Source organism: Pieris brassicae, chromosome 11 (assembly GCF_905147105.1).
Source record: "Pieris brassicae chromosome 11, ilPieBrab1.1, whole genome shotgun sequence".
NCBI lineage: Eukaryota > Metazoa > Arthropoda > Insecta > Lepidoptera > Pieridae > Pieris > Pieris brassicae.
In genome coordinates, this window is record NC_059675.1 from 11,738,839 (window position 1) to 11,757,316 (window position 18,478).

Here is an 18,478-nt window from a genome sequence, read left to right on the forward strand (position 1 = left end):
TACATACACGTTTAGAACATATTATTTGTTCTTTTTAAATTATGATAGAAGACATAATTCTTCTTTTAGAAATTCCTGTGGAACGTTAACAATTTGGACGCGATGTAAACCTACGTACGTATTTAACATAATCCCATAGCATGAATTTCTTAATTCATTACAAACGTTAGTCTTCGTAAATAAATAAAAAAAATGTTTATTCTGTGCCACGACGCGGGCTTCAGTCATCGTTGAATACTTAATACCTATAGCAAATCACCCACTGGCCAAGCATTACATATTGGACATGACAGGGCTCCACTTCACATCGATGCGTTCATTGACCGGCAAACGGATGCGGTTTGGAAAATCATAGTAAATGATAGCTTTGACCTATTATCTTCATTTCACCCAGCGGTTTTGTGGTTTATACAACTACCATTTTTGTCCTAATTCCTTTATTACGGGTTAAATAATTCAATTATATTGGACATGTCATTAGCAGTTGTTATAATGCGGGGTATATTGCTACTGGGTTTTGGCCTCTGTTTGTAGAATTCGTTTTAATAATTAGAGACATAGGCACATAGGAATGATGCAGCATTCAATGAAAAAGAGACGGAAATGTTTCTGCTCTTATGTTATTAGACATTTCAAAATAACTCTACAGAAAGCTAATCTACATCTTGGTTTTAGAACATTACTATAGAGTATAGAGTATAGGACCGCGGAAACACGTTTTTATTTATCGAATGGAATAAGAAGTTTTTTTTTTGCTGCTAGATGCATATACAGCACATCAAATCTATCCTCGATTTTCTCCTACGCTCCGCACGCTTTCGAAAATGAGATCAAAAATAGATCGCACAGATTACAACCATTTCCTAAAAGTATTTTTTTTAGTAATAATTGAGATGAGTTGAAATTAAAATATTGTTTCCTCACCACTTTCGTATTACTTTCCAAAAACATTATCTAGTAGCTTTAAATTCCATTTAAATAAAAAAAAATAAACCAGCAACGCACTCACTAAAAATGGATGTCCATGAGTGCCTCTTTGAGCGTCACGTAGGCTCGTTTGTCCATATCATATAAAAAAACATTGGTATAAAAATGTTTGTTTAATCTTTACGTAGATTATAAAGCATGTAAGATGTGATTAACTGGTTTCCACTTGTTTCTGTTAATATGCTTACATAGCGGTGTAATTAGTTTGATGAATCGATGTTTGTCAGGCAATTGAAGATTTATCAAACACTGCATTTCCCATTCCGATTTGTATCTACTATACTTAATATTAGCATAGTTCACTTAATGCTGATAAGTTTAAAATAAATGTAATATGAGAATTTAACAAACAGTCTCAAATACGGGATTCGTAGTTCTCAAATAAAACTTTTTTTTTTTAATTTTAGGAAATTTTCCGATATATATATATCGATGATATATACTTCGTTGACAACAAAGAAATAATAGCTACATACTAAGAAATGTATGTGTATGTTTATGATGCAAACTACGTATTATTTATGAAATACTGCTACCCTGCTGCCTGAATTGCCAAAACACTTTAACGTTCCAAAAAAAATTATTAAATTTTGAGGATTTTTTTTTAATCACAAACTTTAAAACGGTCTTTAAAAATTGTTGCCCTCTTAAATTCTTAGCTTATGGAAAGCATGTCGTATAACTTGCACTCCAAACATACATATACACACAATACATTATTTATGAAATATTCTAAGCGTATCTGACGTAGGTTATGCACTATATCTTCATACGAAACGGGAAGGCCTGAGGGAAGGCACGTAGAGGATCGATAGCGCTAAAAGGAACTTTATTCCCTCTCAATTCAAACGTAGCTTACCTTTCATACATTTGAATTAACAATTAATGATATACATATATATACTTTTCTATTCTTTTTGTAATTGACACTATATTGTCTAGGTTTAGAAGAATTTTATATCCATCGATTGGTGGGTTCAGGATACTACTGATATTGGTGTTTTTAAAATAAAATTCTTACACATTTATAGCTAAGGCCGGCAACGCACCCGCTAAGATGTGTGTCCTGTAGGCTCGTTTGTCTCCTTATCTTATAAAAAAACTAATAATTTTAACAGCGCATATGAATCGCAAAGTTGCAGACTGGCTTACATCGTTTAACTATGACGATGTGGTCATTGTTGAAAATTATGATTGTATAATTACTAAATATGCTAAAAATGCAACTGGTAAGACACGGGTCCCTACAGTTTCCACTGCATCAGACGCCTGGTATACATGTTTTGTTAATAATAATAAATTATTAATATTCATCAAGATATAGGAGCCTGGGACATAATATATGTTATAATAATAATACTCGTAATATATTGAACAACGAAGTATATGTATTCATTATTTAGGTACGATATTATTCATATAAAGGTAATGAATAATATCGTACCTAAACAACAACAACAAAATAATATTTTTCCTGTGAAAAGTTAAAGCTCTATTCTACGCCTCAGTGTACTCCGTATCTCTGTCATAATCCATCACCATTAAACTATTGCTTTTGGCAAGATATTTGCAACGTTCTGACCTATTTAATAGTAAAAAAACTTTATTTTTCTAGTCCTTTATGTGTTCACATTCAGGAATCATTTCTATTTTTGTTGTCAGACATTAAGTTGACTCGTCTATTATCTGATGCTGACTGTCATCGAATCGTCACACTTAGCTTCATTATATTCATCATCATCATCAATGGCTATACAACACCTTATGGGCCTCAGCTTCCTCGAGTATATTTCGCCATCGCCTATCTTGTGCTTTTGTCCAACTTTCAGCCCCTATTATTTCAAGGTTGGCAACCCCACCAGCGCAGCCCCGGTCTACCGGGTTTTCTCTTGTTCAACATGTTGGTGTTCATGTTGGCGTCGTCAAAGATGTTATATAGTTCTTCATCATTGAAGCGAATACGTTAAGAATATATGTGTACATTTTTTTTCTGTACTAGTTGCATATAGTTACGTCGTCTATGCAGTTTCATGTTCAGTTTCAGTTTAGTGAGTGATTAAACGGCTTACTAGCATTTAATAAGTTTGATACCAATTGTATATTATATATAAAATTAGCAATATTAGCGCGTTTAATAAATTCAAAAGGGCATTAAAAATATATGTCAAAGTGAATCTACACGACTGAAATTGGGATGTGTATCTCGCTCGTATGTACATAATGTTTCTCATGTAAATAAAATACATTAATGGTTCTAAATTAAACTATCAATTACGATAATTTTGATCTCACACTGTAAAGGTTAAAAATATAAGTAATCTTTCAGCCAATGTTAGCAGTAAAATGAATTGTGTATACGGAAACGCTTTTAAAGAGGAAAAGCAATACATTGAAATTTTCACCTAAAACCACTTTTTAAGATTACAAACTAAAAGACTAAATTTAATCTAGCTAAGGGATTTTAATATGAAAATTCAATTTTAATTCAGATAATTTAATTATTCTACTCGTACAAACTTTATACTAAAACAGACAATATAATTATTAATTACATTTATCAGTACAAAGAATTCATTATAATGAAGTGTAATCATAAATGTATAAATTCTATAAAACGATACATTTTGTGCGATTATTTTTTCTTGGAACTATTATATAGACGGCACTCAATCTAAATATTTAAATATAAAGGAAATCGTACATTTTCTATTCCGCAAGTCTTTGGGAGCTTTTGGGTGAGCCTTAAGAAATTCCGCGCTTGATACCCCGCACATACATATCGGTATTTGGGTATTGGTCTAGGCAAAGCCCTAAGGCGTTAGGGCTGAATGTTACTCCCATATGTTAGAAATTTATTTGCAATCTTTCTGTTCTATTTTCAATCCTCCCCGGATTTGATTCTTTAACACCGGACACTCCTGAGACGTTCTACGACGCATCTATTTCTAAAGTTAAATATAAAATTATATTATTTGTCCCATCATTAAATTCTTGAGCATTTAATTTCTTCAGTTCAAGCTATAAAGACTTTTACGTTCAATATTGGCAGTTTAACGACAAGGGAAAGTACATACTGGATTATTGGCCTCTATAAATGGTAGCTCGGTCGAGATGCGGTTAATACTGCTATATTGCATCGTGCTTTTGCCGTTATAATATGTAGAGTTAAGTCAAACATTTTCAATTTACTTCGAAATCTCGCTAAAACTATACCAAAATATATTACAAACCTGTAATAAAATCTAAAGCGATTTTTCTTCAGTACATCAAGATTAAAACAAATACGTGTCACAAATTCAAAAATGAATCAGATAAATCCAGTGTTCCATGCTGTAAGTAAAAACATACATACAATTTAAATAGTCCAGTATACGGGACCAGTAGACCGGTCCGTTATGACCATTTACTGGTGGTTAACCAGGTTATGCGTCTCCACGCACCGGTGCATACCGCTAATTGAATAACTGCTACAATCATATACTGAAATTGGCGATATCAATACAGACGTAAAATTAATAAATGGCTAAACAAAGATAAACGCCTTTGTGCAAACCCATTTATTCCTACGACAATCTAAAGAGTGTTTTTGAAATATTTTGCATATTTCAAAAACACTCTGACAAAGCGCCGTTCTCGACAAACATTTTCATACCGAACCCTTTCTTAAAGTCAAGATTTGTTGATATAAAGGAAAATAAAAAGGAATTGAAGGTTGATATTTCATTATGGGAATAATTTAATACAAACAATGATGAAGTCAGTCGACTGGTTAATTGTCTTTGGAAATTGAATTTACTCTATTTCTCGAAATAACAATTGAGATTGGCTTTTTCCACCTGAGTTTGATAAACGAACTTCGATCTTAAATGTCATCAGCCAATACTTTATTAAGTTAAGAGATAGACTTTGTCTTCTACAAATGCTTCAAAATGTATCCGCATTAAGTTAATTTTTATATTGCATTAAGCAAACTTAATGAATAAATTAAACAATCAATATTCAGATTTGTGGTTGTAACTATTATCACAGCCATCTATATAATTCATAAGTTATGTTGAGATAGTAATAACGTCATGCCCCACGTACTAATTAATCACGTCTTCCGGTACGAGGAATCTAATTAATTAGGTACATTATATTTTACCACAATATATACAGCATTATATTCCCAATACATAAAAACGGCCAGATCATTACATTTATTTAAGAATTTAATTGGACACATTAAGTTTTGTTAACCGTTAAAGGTTAGACAAAAAATGGACAAATTGTGTATTCGAATCGTTTACAATCGAAAGCCAAGCGAGAGGCGTCAAGTAAAACGATGGGCACATGATCTGCTGATGGATGAATTAGGATGATGAAATTAGCCCAGGGTAGAAAAGAATGTACTAATAAAGGGGAGGCCTATTTCAGAAGACAACCTGAACCTGGTTGCTTAAATTTATAATAAGTGACTTTCTTACCAACTTTTAGTAAATATGTAAATAACGTTGAGAGAATAAAGGCTTTATCTATGTTTTTAAAGGTATAAATAAAAGTAATTATCACATCATTCACTACGACACAATTAACTTGACTCCACTGATAAAACATTAGTCAATGACTCAAACTTGCATAGAAAGAGATACAGACATCTGATGTTAAATAATTTTGTATTATAACGCCACATGGTTATGTAGTTATTATGTATTTCTGTTTAAACATACTCATATAATAAGCGGCGTAATGTGAAATAGAGATTATAACTCAAATATAAGCTGCTTATATCGGGAGAGCGAATGTGGCAGTAGGATTATTGGTATTGGTCTTGTCAGTTGCCATTAATTTGATAGAACAAAGACGAACAAAACATCCATTCCATTTAAAGATTTTAAATTAATGATTTTTATAATACTAGCTACATATACGTACTCGTATTACACATATATATGGAAGTAGATATAGGTATATTATTATTAATAGACATTGTGATTAGCCTTTTTGGGTCTAAGGCATCTCGGTTTCCTCTCGATATTTTCCTTCACTATACGAGCGCGTTAATTGCGCAAATAGAAAGAAAATTCCATTGGTTTCGCCGCGGTTGGAACATACGACTTCGAGCATGAAAGTGGCACGATCTAATTACTAGGCTAACACTCGTTAAATGCAAAAACATTACTTGTAAATAGGACGTATGAAAAAGCAGTAATGGTTCAAAGTAATACACCCAAAATACGGCCATTTTTGGCTAAAAACCTGGTATCCATTACAGCAAATTCAAATGAGTTTTAATATTGAACGAGGAAGTCTTGGTAGAGTGCATCATAACAGTATGGGACACCCGGAAATGAGGTCAATTGATGCATAAATTTTTAGTACGAACCAGAACGGCCCCGCGGGGAATTACATAGTTAATGTATTCGAAGACATTTTTTGTAATAATAAGTACTTCAGTGTACATTTCATACGCGTTTATTACTATTGTTAAAAGGCGGCAGACACATGCCACAGAACTACGATTCTAAGGCACCTCTCCTGCTTCGTCTTACAAGGATCGTGGGTTCAGTTCACCTTTCCATTTGAATCCTGGTTTCAATCCAGGAAGTTAAGGATAAGTATTGTTTTTAATAAAACCCAAGAACCTACAAATGTCATCCCTGATGTCGAAAGTACGATGCCCGGCTATACTTAAAGGAAAGAAAATATCGTGTCCAAATCCAAAAATTGAAGACATGTGTCTGATCTGAAAAAGAACCTAGATGTCTATGAAATAAAAATTGTTAAAAAACATGTATGATGCAATCTGAGGCCAAGACCTAAGGAAGAGAAGTAAGGTTGTTGTTTTATGTTTATATAAAGATGGTTAATATACAAATCGAACAAGTCACGAATTTATTTATAATTATTCTAACAGATCCTATTTCCTGTAATAAGCTACAATTAATTCCTATCCAAAAAAATACAACACTGGAAAAGAGCTACACTATTGTGGTTCAGTTTTACAATGTATAATGTTCGAGTAGCATTTGTCGGTTAAGCAAATCCGTTTACTCGGTACTCAAAGACAATGACAACCTTGGACGGCCGCCAGTTTTATTCACATAAATCCCGATAGACTACATTTGCATATCGGCCCTACTGCTGCTGACCTGGCGATTTTAGGCCAGCGTTAAGAATATTATTCTTGTAACTTAGGCATAGAAAAGAATAATATTCATTGAAATTACAACACTGGAAGGTTCCATTGTTCTTTACGCCCGCTACAACAACAAGTTACCGTGGCATTTTTACGCTGACCACGATTGAATGGCCCTCAAAGCGGTGACGTATTGATGTTTTCTAATGTAAACATCGCAGTACGGCGATGCCTTAAGCACACTGCCACAGGTACCAATTTATTTGTGTTTTTTATTTATACATTACTATTACTTTGTCGGTTAAGAATATTGTAAAAATAAAGTCGTCATATGACGTCGTTATAAGTCAGTGATTAATTTAAATCCGTATTATAAGACTGTTTAAAAATAAATCAATGGCGCTACAACCTTTTAGGTCTGGGCCTCAGATTTCTGTATCTGTTTCATGATCGTTTGTGAATTGAATAGGCAAGTAGGTGATCAGCCTTCTGCGCCTGTCACACACCGTCTTTTTCTTCTCCGTTCGAGCTAATGTTAAATGCACACGTAGAAAAAATCCATTGGTGCACAGCCGGGGATCGAACCTACGACATCAGGGATGAGAGTCGCACGCTGAAGCCACTAGGCCAATACTGCTCTATAAGACTGTTTTAGATATGTTAAAAAGTCGAATGTGTGTATGTATAGCGGAAGAATTATTTAATAAACACAATTTAACCTTCTAAGTGAAATATAATATATATTATTTTAATGTAATAATGAGCGCGATAATAAGTTTTTCAAGGAACGTGTAAATTATTCTCGGTACTACTTTTCTTAAAAATAATAATACTAAAATACATTAAAACAAAAATGTCATATTTAAAGCTCTTCATTTTCCACTTGAACATTGCTGCAATATCTCGCTGGATTTCGTTTAAATTTTTTGCAAATAAAAAATTTGAGTTTAAAATTAAACTGTTATAAAATATTTATCTATTTTATGACGACTTGTGAGTGGTTAAAACTTGCGACTGTTAACCTAGAGGTCGTACATTCGAGCCCCAACATCAATGGTTTTTTCTGTGCTTTACAAGTGCCCGTTTATTACGAGTCTGTTATGTGTCAGGTACCTTAGGGGCCATCAAGTAGGCGATGCTGTCATTGTAAAAACCTATTAAAAAAAGTGATGCAATATGAACAATCTATCCATCCGAAGGTTAAGAATCACTGGCTGATCTGAATTATATACATGATTATATAGTAAATAGGATAAGAAATAATCATTAAAATTGTCAAACAATCATTATTTTCGTTATTATATATAAATTTTTTGACGTTCATAAGTGTACATTGTGTTACCTATATGAATAAATTATTTTTTTACTTTGACTATATGACCAGTGTTGGCCGAGTGGCTTCAGCGTGTGACTCTCATCACTGAGGTCGTAGGTTCGATCCCCGGCTGTGCACCAATGGATTTTCTTTCTATATGCGCATTTAACATTAGCTGCAACGGTGAACCAAAAAGTCGACGGCGTGCGTCAGGCACAGAATGATCACCTCCTTGACTATTCGATTAACAAATGATCATGAAACGTTCTAGCGCCATTGATATTTAATATATATATATAGTATGATAGTAAACTTGAGATTAATCGGTAATTAGCTTTTTTATTAAAAACTTCACAAGCAGTAAAACTGTCTAGACTCCCTAACCGAGAGTACGAAACCAATCTGAATTAAAATATCTACTTTGCATAACTTTCATCTCATGGTTGCTTACAAGTTGTAAACATATGTATAATCAAATTTGTGTATATACACTGACATCATAGCAAAACAAATAAAGAAATTTCTTAATTTACAACAAACAATTATACTAAACATATAGCAAAAGATGGAATACAAAATGGTTCAAATATATACTAAACGAAGAATTCAATAATAAATAATAATAACTAAGTAATACCTAATTCGTTGTGTGTGGTGTGTTGTGTGTTGTTTTAGGGTATGAGCACACCCCACATACGGTGTGTATGTGCTCATGATGCAGGTTACATAGCGCTATAGATACTCTTAAGTAATATTTGAATGAGTCGACGATCGTTGCTTATGGAAACGCATTCCTAAAACGAGGCGTATTACGCCCAGTAGTCATTTGGATATGAACTTTATAATAAAAAAATTTTTAGCTCTAGGCCACAGATTCTGTGTCTGTTTCATGATCATTTGTTAAACGAATAGGCAAGGAGGTGATCAGCCTTCTGTGCCTGACGCACGCTGACGATTAACTCCATTGTGCCACTGTTTAAATTTCAATAAAATAACATCTGAAACCCCTGAAGCATTGTAAATATTGCAACAATTTTCTGATTAAAGGAAACATATATAATATATATGTGTGTGTTGAGGTACTCCCGCAATCAACAATAACAATATATAGTATGTACAACATTTAGAAGTATATAACAATAAATAAACTTAATGGAATATATAATATAGATATATATATGAGTGAGTAAATAATAATAATTAAGGTTTAATTGTTAAACCTTTTTTGTGTACAAACAATAACCTTATTACACTTATACCCTACACAGTTGTAAAAATGTAAAAGTAGAAAACTTAAATATTTTTTATAATACATTATTTTATAGCTTTCGGAAAATTGGCTGTCATATTTTAATTTTCTCTATTATAAAAAATATAACGAATTTATTATATAATATTTACTTTACATTCCTATTAAAAACAAATTAAAAGTTACGTGTCTAGTCAAATAAGAGTTAATTATTTGCTTGACGATGGTAGAAATACGCAACATATTTACATACTCCATTTGAGACATGAATAATGCCCATCTAAATCCCTCTGGTGAAGTACGAAGTTGGATTACAACATAAAATATTGTAAAGGTGGGAAAAATGTATCCAATTATGTTTCAAAGGCAGCTCTGAATCCCTGTGTAATATGGTTTTGTTTGAAATTCGAGATTTAATTTTGTTAAACAGAAATTCTAAAGCTTATCGAAAATAAGATTGTGTTATAGATAACAAACAAATTTACATCTGTCCTAGAGACTAACAAAATAAATTAATCTGTAGTAAAATTTTCTATTCATGCTTTTAGAACAAGCTATATTCGTATAAACTTCCTATAGGAAAACTGTGTTATACATAACCTTGGTAATAGTACAAGTTTTTCATAGTTAAACTCTTTTAAGGTCGCAATCAGTCGCAATGTTTAAAAAGAACGGAACACCTCAGAAATAAATTTAAGAAACGATTCTCGATACACATAGCATTCAGTAGCAAAGGATAGACCTTATTACCGATTGTATCTATGAGAAATCCTTCATTTTGATAATCCTGTTGTAGCATTTATAATAGTACAACACTTTTTAATGCCACAATGATGGCCCTTCGACCATTTTTAATCAATTTTGATATATAGCTACAGATTAACTAAGCTAACACTATCATTAATTATCATTAAAGTTAGATATTAACAATAAATAAAATCGACAAAGTTAATATTTCTTTCTATTACAACTTTCTAAGCTCCAAAATAATTGAATGCGACCTTCACGGGACCACATTTTATGTTCCTTCATCACGCGATGCCGTGAAGCTAGCGAAATTATTAACTGTGATTTATAGTATAATTTATCACTAGTTTCGAAAGTTATCTGGAGTTTGTTACAAATAATTAGGGAACTGAATAATAAGTCAATATATCAAACTTAGTCATACTAGTATCTGCAGTTTTACATTCAAATGTTTGTTTACTTTGAACGTGGAACGTGAACACAACTCAAAAATGAGATTTTAGAATTCAATCAAAAAAAGTTAATAGTTCAATTTGTCAGTCTTCCGAGTCCTATTGCCATTTCATCATGACGGAATTGAGTAGTCACTTATAGAGTATAGACACAATACTTGAAAAGAAAATACGAAGCAAAAATATACTACAACCCATAAATGTTACCATGTATGTTACTCCCCTAAGTAAATACCTAATAATGGCGCCAGTACTTATTGTCTAATACCAAAGACTTATAAAGTATTAGAGGAAAAAATAAATTATACGCCGATGTTCCAATATATCCCACACGGTTTCCGTTAATTCCACAGCTAATGTATTGTCATTATCTCAATGGATAATGCAGTCAATGACCGGAGTATAAAACGTGGGAAAAAAGATACAATAGACGGCTGAGAGGAAGATGACACTTTATCAACTTTCACACTTTACTATTGTAATCTGGAAATAAAAGCGCGCGAAAATATATGTAACTATTGTAAATTGTCAAAGCGTTAAAAAGTAAACACAGTATCTGAGTTCGTAGACAATTTGGTATATTTTTTTAATTAGCCCAGTAAACATTTGCTGCGCATTTGCTTTACTTTAAAAATGTTTTTAATAAATAAAATTGAACCATAAATAAACAGGATAAACACCATATTTAGGGTAAAAAATAAAACATAATTTTACGCGTTAACTTAAACAAGAAGTGACAAATATAATATGTACATAATACCGATTTTGTAGGTAATTATAATCTGTGGCCCATACCCGTAATATTGCTACCATTAGCAAGAACAATAACTAGCCACGAAACAACAATAAAGCGGTTGAAATAAGCTCCTAATTACATTATTACTTTACTTGTAACATTGTCAACGAATCATAAATCTGTCAAGTTCCATTTTGGGGTTTTGCACAACGCGCCGCATGAAAAATTATTTACTGTCTGTGACGTCATCACACGATACACTTTTGTCTAGGGTTGACCGGTACATATTTAATGCTCATAGTAAAGAAATTTAATATTGAATAAACCAATTTCCAATTCTAGCGAAGGCGAATTTGACAGCCGAGCCGATTTCCAGAAGTAATTATGACTATTTTATTAAAAGGCCTTCAACAAAAGAACGACACTTGGAACCCTTTTTAGCCAAAATTACCATAAAATACTTTATCCTCCACATTTTCTTAATAAAATTCAAAAAAATGGAAATGAGTTACTGGACATGGAGAGCTTAAAGCATGAAAAACTCAGGCTTATTAAACTCGCTTTCACAATATCGCTGATATTGGTTTACTCGCGCAACCCTAGTCAGGGATGTTATTAATCAGATCTACCAACCAGTTTACCGCAACGCGGCTTAATTAGACCAGCCTTCATTGAAGCCCTCAGGATATAACTGTGAAGTCGATCAGAATAACTGGTGCGATTTTTTGTTTAAATACTTTCTACGAATAATATTAGTTGCAAGATGATAAATTGGGAATTCGTATGGTATTTATTTATTATTGGTTCGCCTCAATATTTGTAGCACTGATCTAACCTTGGGCACTATCGCTGTACCAGAAATAACAGTTTGGTGGCCGTCGATACACAGTCTTATACTAGAATATTAGTCCTGAGTACATACCTCGTTCCAATATCTTCTTACCAGGAAGAAAGCACAACATTGACTCAACGAATAAATGTGACGATCGGCCGAGAAAAAAATATTTGGGATCACCCTCATTAAAAATTATTAAATTGAAATTATGTATTTCGAACAATCGCTATTTGGTGTAAAGTACCGACGCGGTACTGAATCTATTTTTTTTTTAATTATTCCACAGCCAGTACGATACATATCATGGCGTCAATCTAAGCGTAGTAGTATATTTTATATTACATATGCTTATATGGCATCGTTATATAGAATTTCCGTAAGCACTTGGATTAAAATAAGCTGCAATAAAAAATATATTTCTCTAATTTAAAAAAGAACCTTAAAATTGGCATGCAATAAATAAACGTAATTTTTTTCCGAAAAAGAAAATCACGCGAAGGGCGTAATTGGAAAATTAGGCAATTTATCTTCATCCCCTAAGGCTAATCCACGCCAACTTTTTCATCGTCTAAATATTCAGCCAGTCATGTGTGATTCGCAAATTTACGAACTTTGATGAAAAATTCAATTTATCATCGTCATCCCGTGATGTTTGAATATTGAAGTAGGTCTGTCGAGTTACACAAAATAAATAAGTCTACCTCTTAGATTATATTGATTTGAGGATTTAGTAATGAACTTCTAGAACTTTACCCTTAGTAGGTATTTATTTCTTCTATACTAAGAAGATGTCGCTTGTTAGCGGTAAGGCCGGGCGTTACATCCCTATGTTACCTGTTTCTTTATATATATAAAATAATTGCTACAAAAAGGCACTTATGTTAATGTTCTGGTATATTATTTAACCTACATACGCCTTAAAAGCCTTAATTCAAAACACTTTCTTTTCATTCTCATTGGCATTGATTGAGCGAAAATATACCTTACGTATCAAACGTGTTATTTACATTTGTAATATAGTATTTCATCAACACATTGTATTGTCACAGATTGTATGTATTAATGAGATTAAGAACACAAAAGTAGGTTAATAGTAAAAACTACGTGAATTTGTCGTCTTTACAATGATTAAACGCGTCTAATTATCAATTTTACAAATAAATATTGACGAGTGGGTTAATTTTATATTCAAATTAAACTATTTTAGTAATAACTGCTATTATCGTTTATGTAATCGTGAATAAAAATATCTGTATAAAATAAGACATTCTTTATTTTTATAATACAAGGGGCAAACGGGCAGAACGGTCACCCGACCTTAAGTGACTGACTCAGATTGCCCGTAGACTCCCAAGTTCGTTGCCGGCCATTTACCAATTAGCTAGTGGAATTGGTTCCGAACTACAGGGGGCAGCTGGTTCCACATAAACAAAATAAATAAATTAACATTTAACTTGTACTACTGAAGCATATTTTATTCTATATATTGTTTATAAGTGAAAATAAAATATAATTATTATTCCTAAACGGATTTTTATTAAAGACTTTCCGAAGTATCGTGAAAATAAATATCTATTTATATATGTAACTACCTAACACTGATTATCTGTTATAGATAGGTAGGTAGGTAGGTAGATAGGTAGCTTGTTTAATATAAATATATAAAAATTATTTAGTTTCTTTTTAAATCACGTAATAATTGAGAATTCAAAACAAATACCGCCGCTATTAACAAAATTTTCAAAACAAATTTTACTTTGAATTGTTATTTTATATAAAAGCTATCGCGGTATTTGCTTAAAAGTAGTACACCGCACATACGCACACGAATTAAGTATTATTTAGTTAGATACATTTAATTCTTTTTCTTGATTTTTTCCTTTTGTGAATGTTTGAACCATTTTTGTATATATTATGTATTCTTTGGTTATCACTTTAGTATGATTGTTTTTGTTATATAATAAAAATGAATCAAATAAATAAATACACTGTTTTTGCGTGTTACAGATAAACTTTAAATCTACTTAACATTTAAATCAGTATAAGCCAGCTTATATTATACAACTTTGATACTTACGGTTCAAATGTTCTGCTATAACAGTAAATGTTCGGTTTCAGATGCGAAAACTTATAAATTATATTTATATTGTTTATTATGCGTATTTATTTAGGGATGGAACTCATTATCCTTGTATATTTAGAAACTGAAATACATACACACTCCAGAGTATGTTTTTCCAGATTTTTATAATGTACATTCGTCATTTTGGTAAATCTTGAAAAGCCTCAGCATTATTGCCGGGTCGGGTAGATCATCGGGGTTCCGAATTCCATGCATCAGCCCGCGTAACCGGCGGCAGGAGGGGTTCACAAACAGACTTTGATCAGGTGGCGGTGTTAGGTGGCGGTGGCAGTAAGGCGTTCCAATTTTGATTTTTTCAAATGTATAAACCGTAAACTAAATTGTTTGGGTTAATCGCTAGCTATACTAATCAAATATGCCGCTACAGGCGTGAAATGCCAAATAAACAAAAGGATTCTGTACAGTGTTCTTTTCTTTTAACACAATAGCATCTAATATGTGTCCCTAATTATTAACAAGCAGACCTAGAATAAAAGAATAAAACTTTTATAACCGGAATACCTGTACTAACGACATGTCAAGCCCAGTCTAAAGAAAGAAATCTCGAGAAACGTCCCTTATTAAGACCCTTTGTCTATGTCAAGAGGACGCTACAATAGATAACAGAATATCGCGGAAAATGTTGAAAGACTAAGAAAAATAATAAATTAATAAATATTTACTATGAAACTAAAATACAGAATCAAAAAATCACTAATACTGCTGTCTCTGCAACACAAAAAGTGTTTTGGACTCCGAAATGAAAATCTTCTAGCGCTCTCTGTCCTGTGCCACCTCCCGCCAATATCTGGCTTTCAGCTGCTGGTCCTCCTCCACTGTTGACCCAGCAGTACCTAGACCACTATGCCGGCTCAGGTAAGCCTCCTTCCGATCTTGAACCTTGCCCGCAACGAGCATTAGATCAATTAAAAACAATACAAACTTTTGACAAACCAATAACAACAATAAAACATTTTATAGTATTATTCCGCGACGCAAAAGAAAATATTCATGAGTCCGTGTCAAAAATTATAAATAAAAATAATGACTGCAGTTAAAATTTTAAATTATAATAACTGGAGCAATTTTAAACATACCGCAATCGCAATTGAGCATCGTTGCGTTAAACTCCCGTAATCTACGACCTCGAAGCGCCTCGAGGCTAATTAAATTGAATTATTATATTATATATATTTTTCGCTACTAATAGTGACTTCCGGCAATATAAAAAAATACATTGGTATATGGTAGAAGCCACAGTCAATTGTTTTAAAGATATTATGGGTTTTAATGGATTAGCGTAAATTTTGAACAGAAACAAAAAACGCATAGTTAATTCGAGCATGTGTATTTTACTGATATATATTCAAACAGTTCATACGTGTGTTACCATTGAGTATCTTATTAACCTACATAACATTGCGTAAATATCTGAAACTATATAAATGTAGTGAAGATCAAAACTGTATATTTTCACACTGAAATGTGCTCTTCAGTCTTCTAACTGAGATATTGGAGGGATTCTTAGATAAAAGTTGAATAGGTGATAGAAAAAAATGTTTGTGACTGAGAACGACACTAGAACTTTTACATTAAAGAACATGAAATGAAATTTATTTATCGTTACAAATTTAGACCTCCGTTTTTTTAACATAAACTTTTTACAATTAATATACATTGTAAAATTAAACGACAAAGAAAGTCCAATAGTCTTTTGTTATCAACCAAAATTTCACCTGTTAAGGCGCTATCTTCTCGCTCTAATTCGTTGTAAGCTTTTAATTAAAATAAAACTCGTTTACAAAATTAAAGGCTAAAAATAAATTAAGTTGTAAATACTTCATCACTCCCTTTGAGGAACATAGCGAGATTTATTTCGATATTAAAACTCAAAGCGAAAGCTTCTCAAGATTTCTTGATTTTAATGTCTGTTCCTTAAAGTAAAATTTTAAAATTTATATTTTAATTGTTTTTACTACATCTATCATCATATTTTCATGGTTTAGTGTTGGTATTACATGGATATAATAATAAATTTTCTTGGCGATGGCTTGAAAGCACATCGCCCATATATAAAAATACATACTCGTGACGACACAGACGCAGAAAAATTATACGAAAATAGAACTAGTTACAATATTTTTAGCTTCCACTCATTAAGAGTGTGATTAAAACAGGGTTTTCTCTAAAAATAACTTTACTCGAAGCATTTTACCTGCAATCAATTCCAAAACCGGAACAAAACGGCAAAATAGAAGTTAGCCGAGTGTGTTTTTGTTTGAAACAGTTTGACCGTTGCTTCTTTTGCCCATGAAAGACAATTGGAAGGAAATCATTAGATGAATTACCTTGTTTTTTATACCTTCAACTTAAGGAACAAAATGAAACAATTCCTTGGCATGCGAATTGGAAATTAGCGAGTTACTTTTCACTCTTGACCTTCGAAAGCGCACGCGATTTCTAAATACATACATATTTTTAAAATGGCCGCGATGTCATCATTATGATAAACAATTTATAATATTATATATATCTAATAGCTAGATATTTTTATTATAAATCAAGTTCTGTTTTACGGCAGATTTTTGGTGTAATCTATTCAATTATTATTAGCTAATTGAAATACGTAAATAATACAACTTGTATTTCCCAGGTAGGTACTAACCTACTGCCTCTATCATTGAAACTCTAAATGGAAACATTGAATTTCTTCCATTTCGAGAGCCCTTACGTATTAGATTTAAAACAGTTATTGCTTTACATTATTACAAACACTGATGAAAATAACACAGTCAAATAAATCCGCATAAACCAGATATAGCTAGCGTGTCCGTTTTGCAATATAATTCGTACATATAAATCTTACTTTCACATTTATGCAGTGAAATCTGTTAACCGTTCCAAATTCCAACGAAATTGTTGTTATAAAAAACATACAGTATTAAAAAAAAATACAAACCTCTGAAATGAAACGTATCGCTCCAGATTTACAAGATCCTGTAGCACAGACACAACACAACACAAATCACTCGCGATGCTTTCGCGCCGATTTCTACTTTCACCAACACGTGCTTCGCTCTTGAAAGTCGCACCAACACTGGTCCGCTCGCCACAGAGCAGGCAAACTTGCTTCGACGCGAAACAAGGCCACGCAAAACGATGCTCCCATTTTCCACCAGTTGAAAGTGCTCATATCCGTGATCAAAGTAAGCAGGTGGGAGAAAGCACCAAAAAAATGATCCCTGACTCACAATCTGTATATTTAGTGTGCGAAAGTGACCAAACTGGTTCGATGTCGTCAAAAATAAGTATTGGGTTAATGTTTTGTTGTAGATTTAGATTTTTTAACCTTAAGGATTAAATGCATATTGATGAAAGTTGAGGACAATAAAATTATTCACCATTTACACATATACAATAAACATAAGCATAAACATTTTTTTTAAAATCGGGAGCTCAAAACGCCTAAGATTGCTTTAAAAATATTAAATTTAAACGTAATAAATTCCACTCGTAATCTTAAAGTTCAAAGATCTTTTGAGAAAGCTATTTTGAATATGGAATACGAACTATCCAGCCATCACAAAGGCTACGTGGGCGTAAACCGCTGAACCTGGGAATTGCTTAAGCGTATGTTAGAAATAATTTCATACAATACGTACTTATATGTGAAAGCTATCGTATAAGTGTCTTGAATGGAGCGTGGGCTATGCATAAAGAATTTTGAAACTCTATTCAAGTTCGTTGTTTGAAATTATATAATATTCTAAGATCCCCCATGTATCGAAAAAATGGAAATTAAATGTGTTACAATATTGGGTCATTTTGAGTTATTTGTAACAAAGACGACGAACATGAAGCGTTGTAGAAGAAGCTATCTATGGTCAGACAATAGTAATTGAATATAATCTATTACG

The 18,478-nt window shown here is 32.4% G+C and overlaps 1 protein-coding gene across 2 annotated transcripts in view; it reads right to left on the reverse strand.

The window, feature by feature from the left end:
- The window catches only part of LOC123716277, a 51,161-nt gene extending 33,515 nt beyond the window's left edge, over positions 1-17,646 (reverse strand). For both annotated transcript variants that reach the window (XM_045671937.1, XM_045671936.1), the window contains exon 1: positions 17,521-17,646. The gene's annotated coding sequence lies outside the window, so the exon portion shown is untranslated. The remainder of the gene's footprint in view (positions 1-17,520) is intronic.
- Positions 17,647-18,478: the final 832 nt, after the last annotated feature.